The following is an 8978-nucleotide window of genomic DNA, read 5'->3' on the forward strand; positions in this document are numbered from 1 at the left end:
TTTCTTGCACTTGCGTGTGCAGCTATTTGTACCGAAAGGCCCTTTAGTTTACTTTCTCTATCAGAGAGGTCCTCAATACTGCCTTTTTAAATTTTGATCCACACGCTTTCTCTTCTTTGTTATTGCAGATATAACCTTTCTGGAGTAACTTTTATCTTTTTAATCTATTATCACACGTTTATGGATTAGTCTTCCGTTTCAGTCCTCCCACATGTAGTGTGTTCCTTCAATTTTTTATTGTCTTTGTTCCTTACCATCAACTGTGATTCGGTCATAACTCAAAAAATATGTTTCATTAGTCTAATTTGTTTATGTTACCACCTAACAAACTCATCTAAGACTTGTGAGAAAACTCTCTCGGACACTAGGCTGGATTGTGGTACACTCGAAAGAATCTCATCTTCAAACCTTTTTGTCTTTAGTGTACAATAACCAGTGGTCGATGAATTACATAGGTCAACCGGTGAAATCTCAATCTTTATGTAGAAAATTATATATGTTGCATACCATTTTATATATCTAGTCACACCAAAGACACGGTAAGCCAGCTTAGCATGAACCTTTTGGCACTATGGTCTTTGCAATATGTACTTGTGGCAATAACTTGATATCGTCTAAGCTCCTTCACGCACAAGTTTGCTTTTAAAAAAGTTTTGATTTGCATAATCCACCATTCATAAATTGTGAACAACCAAAAGGTTTTGTTGATCCCTCCTTTCTTAAACGTGCATGTGCCCTCCCCCCACGCACGGCAACAACTATAGTATTTTGTTGTGTCCAAGCATCGTTCGTTATTCCCTAACAAAAAACACGAGGGCATGTTATGATCTTTCATTAATTTGGGCCACATCAAGAGAGATCTGGCTTGCAACTAGCGGCCTGCCATGCGCCTGATGGAATCTAGGTATGGCTAGACACAGCCATGGGCAACACAAACGTTCGTTTGTTTAGTCCCACGTCGGCCAGCCGGGGAGAGATGGTCTGGTTTATAAGGAAGAGCGCTGCAGCTAGCATCGTCCCTGAGGGGACATCCGATAAAATTGGAACGATACAGAGAAGATTAGCATGGCCCCTGCGCAAGGATGACACGCACAAATCGAGAAATGGTCCAAATTTTTTTGAGATTTCCGCGCAAGTCCCTGGAGCCTTTTTTCTTGCACTTGCATGTGCAGCTATTCGTACAGAAAGGCCCTTTAGTTTCCTTTCTCTATCAGAAGAGCACAACGAGGTTATTCCTAAACGTGCATGTGCCCTCCCCCCACGTGCGGCAACAAATATAGTATTTTTTGTGTCAAGCATCGTTTGTTATTCCCTAACAAAAACACAAGGGCCCATTATGCTCTTCCATTAATTTGGGCCACATCAAGAGAGATCCGGCTTGCAACTGGCGGCCTGCCACGCGCCCTATGGAAAGGCCCTGGGCAAAACAAACGCTCGTTTGTTTAGTCCCACATCGGCCAGCCGGGGAGAGTCGGACTGGTTTATAAGGCAGAGCGCCGCAGCTAGCATCATCCCTGGAACGATACAAAGAAGATTAGCATGGCCCCTGCGCAAGGATGACACGCACAAATCGAGAAATGATCCAAATTTTATTTGAGATTTTCCGTGCAAATCACTGGAGCCTTGTTTCTTGCACTTGCGTGTGCAGCTATTCGTACCGAAAGGCCCTTTAGTTTACTTTCTCTATCAGAGAGGTCCTCAATACTGCCTTTTTAAATTTTGATCCACACGCTTTCTCTTCTTTGTTATTGCAGATATAACATTTCTGGAGTAACTTTTATCTTTTTAATCTATTATCACACGTTTATGGATTAGTCTTCCGTTTCAGTCCTCCCACATGTAGTGTGTTCCTTCAATTTTTTATTGTCTTTGTTCCTTACCATCAACTGTGATTCGGTCATAACGCAAAAAAATATGTTTCATTAGTCTAATTTGTTTATGTTACCACCTAACAAACTCATCTAAGACTTGTGAGAAAACTCTCTCGGACACTAGGCTGGATTGTGGTACACTCGAAAGAATCTCATCTTCAAACCTTTTTTGTCTTTAGTGTACAATAACCAGTGGTCGATGAATTACATAGGTCAACCGGTGAAATCTCAATCTTTATGTAGAAAATTATATATGTTGCATACCATTTTATATATCTAGTCACACCGAAGACACGGTAAGCCAGCTTAGCATGAACCTTTTGGCACTATGGTCTATGCAATATGTACTTGTGGCAATAACTTGATATCGTCTAAGCTCCTTCATGCACAAGTTTGCTTTTAAAAAAGTTTTGATTTGCATAATCCACCATTCATAAATTGTGAACAACCAAAAGGTTTTGTTGATCCCTCCTTTCCTAAACGTGCATGTGCCCTCCCCCCACGCGGGGCAACAACTATAGTATTTTGTTGTGTCCAAGCATCGTTCGTTATTCCCTAACAAAAAACACGAGGGCATGTTATGCTCTTTCATTAATTTGGGCCACATCAAGAGAGATCTGGCTTGCAACTAGCGGCCTGCCACGCGCCCGATGGAATCTAGGTATGGCTAGACACAGCCATGGGCAACACAAACGTTCGTTTGTTTAGTCCCACGTCGGCCAGCCGGGGAGAGAAGGTCTGGTTTATAAGGAAGAGCGCTGCAGCTAGCATCGTCCCTTAGGGGACATCCGATAAAATTGGAATGATAGAGAGAAGATTAGCATGGCCCCTGCGCAAGGATGACACGCACAAATCGAGAAATGGTCCAAATTTTTTTGAGATTTCCGCGCAAGTCCCTGGAGCCTTTTTTCTTGCACTTGCATGTGCAGCTATTCGTACAGAAAGGCCCGTTAGTTTCCTTTCTCTATCAGAAGAGCACAACGAGGTTATTCCTAGACGTGCATGTGCCCTCCCCCCAAGTGCGGCAACAACTATAGTATTTTTTTGTGTAAAGCATCGTTTGTTATTCCCTAACAAAAAACATAAGGGCCCATTATGCTCTTCCATTAATTTGGGCTACATCAAGAGAGATCCGGCTTGCAACTGGCGGCCTGCCACGCGCCCTATGGAAAGGACCTGGGCAAAACAAACGCTCGTTTGTTTAGTCCCACATCGGCCAGCCGGGAAAAGTCGGACTGCTTTATAAGGCAGAGCGCCGCAGCTAGCATCATCCCTGGAACGATACAAAGAAGATTAGCATGGCCGCTGCGCAAGGATGACACGCACAAATCGAGAAATGATCCAAATTTTATTTGAGATTTTCCGTGCAAATCACTGGAGCCTTGTTTCTTGCACTTGCGTGTGCAGCTATTTGTACCGAAAGGCCCTTTAGTTTACTTTCTCTATCAGAGAGGTCCTCAATACTGCCTTTTTAAATTTTGATCCACACGCTTTCTCTTCTTTGTTATTGCAGATATAACCTTTCTGGAGTAACTTTTATCTTTTTAATCTATTATCACACGTTTATGGATTAGTCTTCCGTTTCAGTCCTCCCACATGTAGTGTGTTCCTTCAATTTTTTATTGTCTTTGTTCCTTACCATCAACTGTGATTCGGTCATAACTCAAAAAATATGTTTCATTAGTCTAATTTGTTTATGTTACCACCTAACAAACTCATCTAAGACTTGTGAGAAAACTCTCTCGGACACTAGGCTGGATTGTGGTACACTCGAAAGAATCTCATCTTCAAACCTTTTTGTCTTTAGTGTACAATAACCAGTGGTCGATGAATTACATAGGTCAACCGGTGAAATCTCAATCTTTATGTAGAAAATTATATATGTTGCATACCATTTTATATATCTAGTCACACCAAAGACACGGTAAGCCATCTTAGCATGAACCTTTTGGCACTATGGTCTTTGCAATATGTACTTGTGGCAATAACTTGATATCGTCTAAGCTCCTTCACGCACAAGTTTGCTTTTAAAAAAGTTTTGATTTGCATAATCCACCATTCATAAATTGTGAACAACCAAAAGGTTTTGTTGATCCCTCCTTTCTTAAACGTGCATGTGCCCTCCCCCCACGCACGTCAACAACTATAGTATTTTGTTGTGTCCAAGCATCGTTCGTTATTCCCTAACAAAAAACACGAGGGCATGTTATGATCTTTCATTAATTTGGGCCACATCAAGAGAGATCTGGCTTGCAACTAGCGGCCTGCCATGCGCCTGATGGAATCTAGGTATGGCTAGACACAGCCATGGGCAACACAAACGTTCGTTTGTTTAGTCCCACGTCGGCCAGCCGGGGAGAGATGGTCTGGTTTATAAGGAAGAGCGCTGCAGCTAGCATCGTCCCTGAGGGGACATCCGATAAAATTGGAACGATACAGAGAAGATTAGCATGGCCCCTGCGCAAGGATGACACGCACAAATCGAGAAATGGTCCAAATTTTTTTGAGATTTCCGCGCAAGTCCCTGGAGCCTTTTTTCTTGCACTTGCATGTGCAGCTATTCGTACAGAAAGGCCCTTTAGTTTCCTTTCTCTATCAGAAGAGCACAACGAGGTTATTCCTAAACGTGCATGTGCCCTCCCCCCACGTGCGGCAACAAATATAGTATTTTTTGTGTCAAGCATCGTTTGTTATTCCCTAACAAAAACACAAGGGCCCATTATGCTCTTCCATTAATTTGGGCCACATCAAGAGAGATCCGGCTTGCAACTGGCGGCCTGCCACGCGCCCTATGGAAAGGCCCTGGGCAAAACAAACGCTCGTTTGTTTAGTCCCACATCGGCCAGCCGGGGAGAGTCGGACTGGTTTATAAGGCAGAGCGCCGCAGCTAGCATCATCCCTGGAACGATACAAAGAAGATTAGCATGGCCCCTGCGCAAGGATGACACGCACAAATCGAGAAATGATCCAAATTTTATTTGAGATTTTCCGTGCAAATCACTGGAGCCTTGTTTCTTGCACTTGCGTGTGCAGCTATTCGTATCGAAAGGCCCTTTAGTTTACTTTCTCTATCAGAGAGGTCCTCAATACTGCCTTTTTAAATTTTGATTCACACGCTTTCTCTTCTTTGTTATTGCAGATATAACCTTTCTGGAGTAACTTTTATCTTTTTAATCTATTATCACATGTTTATGGATTAGTCTTCCGTTTCAGTCCTCCCACATGTAGTGTGTTCCTTCAATTTTTTATTGTCTTTGTTCCTTACCATCAACTGTGATTCGGTCATAACTCAAAAAAATATGTTTCATTAGTCTAATTTGTTTATGTTACCACCTAACAAACTCATCTAAGACTTGTGAGAAAACTCTCTCGGACACTAGGCTGGATTGTGGTACACTCGAAAGAATCTCATCTTCAAACCTTTTTGTCTTTAGTGTACAATAACCAGTGGTCGATGAATTACATAGGTCAACCGGTGAAATCTCAATCTTTATGTAGAAAATTATATATGTTGCATACCATTTTATATATCTAGTCACACCAAAGACACGGTAAGCCAGCTTAGCATGAACCTTTTGGCACTATGGTCTTTGCAATATGTACTTGTGGCAATAACTTGATATCGTCCCTTCGGGGACATCCGATAAAATTGGAACGATACAGAGAAGATTAGCATGGCCCCTGCGCAAGGATGACACGCACAAATCGAGAAATGGTCCAAATTTTTTTGAGATTTCCGCGCAAGTCCCTGGAGCCTTTTTTCTTGCACTTGCATGTGCAGCTATTCGTACAGAAAGGCCCTTTAGTTTCCTTTCTCTATCAGAAGAGCACAATGAGGTTATTCCTAAACGTGCATGTGCCCTCCCCCCACGTGCGGCAACAACTATAGTATTTTTTTGTGTCAAGCATCGTTTGTTATTCCCTAACAAAAAACACAAGGGCCCATTATGCTCTTCCATTAATTTGGGCCACATCAAGAGAGATCCGGCTTGCAACTGGCGGCCTGCCACGCGCCCTATGGAAAGGCCCTGGGCAAAACAAACGCTCGTTTGTTTAGTCCCACATCGGCCAGCCGGGGAGAGTCGGACTAGTTTATAAGGCAGAGCGCCGCAGCTAGCATCGTCCCTGGAACGATACAAAGAAGATTAGCATGGCCCTTGCGCAAGGATGACACACACAAATCGAGAAATGGTCCAAATTTTATTTGATATTTTCCGCGCAAATCACTGGAGCCTTGTTTCTTGCACTTGCGTGTGCAACTATTCGTACCGAAAGGCCCTTTAGTTTACTTTCTCTATCAGAGAGGTCCTCAATACTGCCTTTTTAAATTTTGATCCACACGCTTTCTCTTCTTTGTTATTGCAGATATAACCTTTCTGGAGTAACTTTTATCTTTTTAATCTATTATCACACGTTTATGGATTAGTCTTCCGTTTCAGTCCTCCCACATGTAGTGTGTTCCTTCAATTTTTTATTGTCTTTGTTCCTTACCATCAACTGTGATTCGGTCATAACGCAAAAAAATATGTTTCATTAGTCTAATTTGTTTATGTTACCACCTAACAAACTCATCTAAGACTTGTGAGAAAACTCTCTCGGACACTAGGCTGGATTGTGGTACACTCGAAAGAATCTCATCTTCAAACCTTTTTTGTCTTTAGTGTACAATAACCAGTGGTCGATGAATTACATAGGTCAACCGGTGAAATCTCAATCTTTATGTAGAAAATTATATATGTTGCATACCATTTTATATATCTAGTCACACCGAAGACACGGTAAGCCAGCTTAGCATGAACCTTTTGGCACTATGGTCTTTGCAATATGTACTTGTGGCAATAACTTGATATCGTCTAAGCTCCTTCATGCACAAGTTTGCTTTTAAAAAAGTTTTGATTTGCATAATCCACCATTCATAAATTGTGAACAACCAAAAGGTTTTGTTGATCCCTCCTTTCCTAAACGTGCATTTGCCCTCCCCCCACGCGGGGCAACAACTATAGTATTTTGTTGTGTCCAAGCATCGTTCGTTATTCCCTAACAAAAAACACGAGGGCATGTTATGCTCTTTCATTAATTTGGGCCACATCAAGAGAGATCTGGCTTGCAACTAGCGGCCTGCCACGCGCCCGATGGAATCTAGGTATGGCTAGACACAGCCATGGGCAATACAAACGTTCGTTTGTTTAGTCCCACGTCGGCCAGCCGGGGAGAGAAGGTCTGGTTTATAAGGAAGAGCGCTGCAGCTAGCATCGTCCCTTAGGGGACATCCGATAAAATTGGAATGATAGAGAGAAGATTAGCATGGCCCCTGCGCAAGGATGACACGCACAAATCGAGAAATGGTCCAATTTTTTTTGAGATTTCCGCGCAAGTCCCTGGAGCCTTTTTTCTTGCACTTGCATGTGCAGCTATTCGTACAGAAAGGCCCGTTAGTTTCCTTTCTCTATCAGAAGAGCACAACGAGGTTATTCCTAGACGTGCATGTGCCCTCCCCCCAAGTGCGGCAACAACTATAGTATTTTTTTGTGTAAAGCATCGTTTGTTATTCCCTAACAAAAAACATAAGGGCCCATTATGCTCTTCCATTAATTTGGGCTACATCAAGAGAGATCCGGCTTGCAACTGGCGGCCTGCCACGCGCCCTATGGAAAGGACCTGGGCAAAACAAACGCTCGTTTGTTTAGTCCCACATCGGCCAGCCGGGAAAAGTCGGACTGCTTTATAAGGCAGAGCGCCGCAGCTAGCATCATCCCTGGAACGATACAAAGAAGATTAGCATGGCCGCTGCGCAAGGATGACACGCACAAATCGAGAAATGATCCAAATTTTATTTGAGATTTTCCGTGCAAATCACTGGAGCCTTGTTTCTTGCACTTGCGTGTGCAGCTATTTGTACCGAAAGGCCCTTTAGTTTACTTTCTCTATCAGAGAGGTCCTCAATACTGCCTTTTTAAATTTTGATCCACACGCTTTCTCTTCTTTGTTATTGCAGATATAACCTTTCTGGAGTAACTTTTATCTTTTTAATCTATTATCACACGTTTATGGATTAGTCTTCCGTTTCAGTCCTCCCACATGTAGTGTGTTCCTTCAATTTTTTATTGTCTTTGTTCCTTACCATCAACTGTGATTCGGTCATAACTCAAAAAATATGTTTCATTAGTCTAATTTGTTTATGTTACCACCTAACAAACTCATCTAAGACTTGTGAGAAAACTCTCTCGGACACTAGGCTGGATTGTGGTACACTCGAAAGAATCTCATCTTCAAACCTTTTTGTCTTTAGTGTACAATAACCAGTGGTCGATGAATTACATAGGTCAACCGGTGAAATCTCAATCTTTATGTAGAAAATTATATATGTTGCATACCATTTTATATATCTAGTCACACCAAAGACACGGTAAGCCATCTTAGCATGAACCTTTTGGCACTATGGTCTTTGCAATATGTACTTGTGGCAATAACTTGATATCGTCTAAGCTCCTTCACGCACAAGTTTGCTTTTAAAAAAGTTTTGATTTGCATAATCCACCATTCATAAATTGTGAACAACCAAAAGGTTTTGTTGATCCCTCCTTTCTTAAACGTGCATGTGCCCTCCCCCCACGCACGTCAACAACTATAGTATTTTGTTGTGTCCAAGCATCGTTCGTTATTCCCTAACAAAAAACACGAGGGCATGTTATGATCTTTCATTAATTTGGGCCACATCAAGAGAGATCTGGCTTGCAACTAGCGGCCTGCCATGCGCCTGATGGAATCTAGGTATGGCTAGACACAGCCATGGGCAACACAAACGTTCGTTTGTTTAGTCCCACGTCGGCCAGCCGGGGAGAGATGGTCTGGTTTATAAGGAAGAGCGCTGCAGCTAGCATCGTCCCTGAGGGGACATCCGATAAAATTGGAACGATACAGAGAAGATTAGCATGGCCCCTGCGCAAGGATGACACGCACAAATCGAGAAATGGTCCAAATTTTTTTGAGATTTCCGCGCAAGTCCCTGGAGCCTTTTTTCTTGCACTTGCATGTGCAGCTATTCGTACAGAAAGGCCCTTTAGTTTCCTTTCTCTATCAGAAGAGCACAACGAGGTTATTCCTAAA

General features: G+C 42.5%; 8 non-coding genes and 3 pseudogenes across 8 annotated transcripts; all 11 read left to right on the forward strand.

Moving 5' to 3' along the window:
* The first annotated feature begins 1015 nt into the window (after positions 1-1015).
* Positions 1016-1118, forward strand: LOC123088756 (U6 spliceosomal RNA). Its single transcript, XR_006442065.1, has one exon. It is a non-coding gene; the product is annotated as a U6 spliceosomal RNA (small nuclear RNA).
* Positions 1119-1488: 370 nt separating this feature from the next.
* LOC123088814 (U6 spliceosomal RNA) lies at positions 1489-1592 on the forward strand. Its single transcript, XR_006442120.1, has one exon. It is a non-coding gene; the product is annotated as a U6 spliceosomal RNA (small nuclear RNA).
* A 1051-nt stretch (positions 1593-2643) lies between these two features.
* Positions 2644-2746, forward strand: LOC123088775 (U6 spliceosomal RNA). Its single transcript, XR_006442083.1, has one exon. It is a non-coding gene; the product is annotated as a U6 spliceosomal RNA (small nuclear RNA).
* Positions 2747-3106: 360 nt separating this feature from the next.
* LOC123088852 (uncharacterized) lies at positions 3107-3222 on the forward strand (annotated as a pseudogene).
* Positions 3223-4271: 1049 nt separating this feature from the next.
* Positions 4272-4374, forward strand: LOC123088757 (U6 spliceosomal RNA). Its single transcript, XR_006442066.1, has one exon. It is a non-coding gene; the product is annotated as a U6 spliceosomal RNA (small nuclear RNA).
* A 370-nt stretch (positions 4375-4744) lies between these two features.
* On the forward strand, positions 4745-4848 carry LOC123088815 (U6 spliceosomal RNA). The gene has a single exon (XR_006442121.1). It is a non-coding gene; the product is annotated as a U6 spliceosomal RNA (small nuclear RNA).
* Positions 4849-5495: 647 nt separating this feature from the next.
* LOC123088726 (U6 spliceosomal RNA) lies at positions 5496-5598 on the forward strand. The gene has a single exon (XR_006442036.1). It is a non-coding gene; the product is annotated as a U6 spliceosomal RNA (small nuclear RNA).
* A 396-nt stretch (positions 5599-5994) lies between these two features.
* On the forward strand, positions 5995-6074 carry LOC123088848 (uncharacterized; annotated as a pseudogene).
* Positions 6075-7125: 1051 nt separating this feature from the next.
* Positions 7126-7228, forward strand: LOC123088778 (U6 spliceosomal RNA). The gene has a single exon (XR_006442086.1). It is a non-coding gene; the product is annotated as a U6 spliceosomal RNA (small nuclear RNA).
* Positions 7229-7588: 360 nt separating this feature from the next.
* Positions 7589-7704, forward strand: LOC123088853 (uncharacterized; annotated as a pseudogene).
* A 1049-nt stretch (positions 7705-8753) lies between these two features.
* LOC123088758 (U6 spliceosomal RNA) lies at positions 8754-8856 on the forward strand. The gene has a single exon (XR_006442067.1). It is a non-coding gene; the product is annotated as a U6 spliceosomal RNA (small nuclear RNA).
* Positions 8857-8978: the final 122 nt, after the last annotated feature.

The sequence above is a fragment of the Triticum aestivum genome, chromosome 4A, assembly GCF_018294505.1.
Source record: "Triticum aestivum cultivar Chinese Spring chromosome 4A, IWGSC CS RefSeq v2.1, whole genome shotgun sequence".
Lineage (NCBI taxonomy): Eukaryota > Viridiplantae > Streptophyta > Magnoliopsida > Poales > Poaceae > Triticum > Triticum aestivum.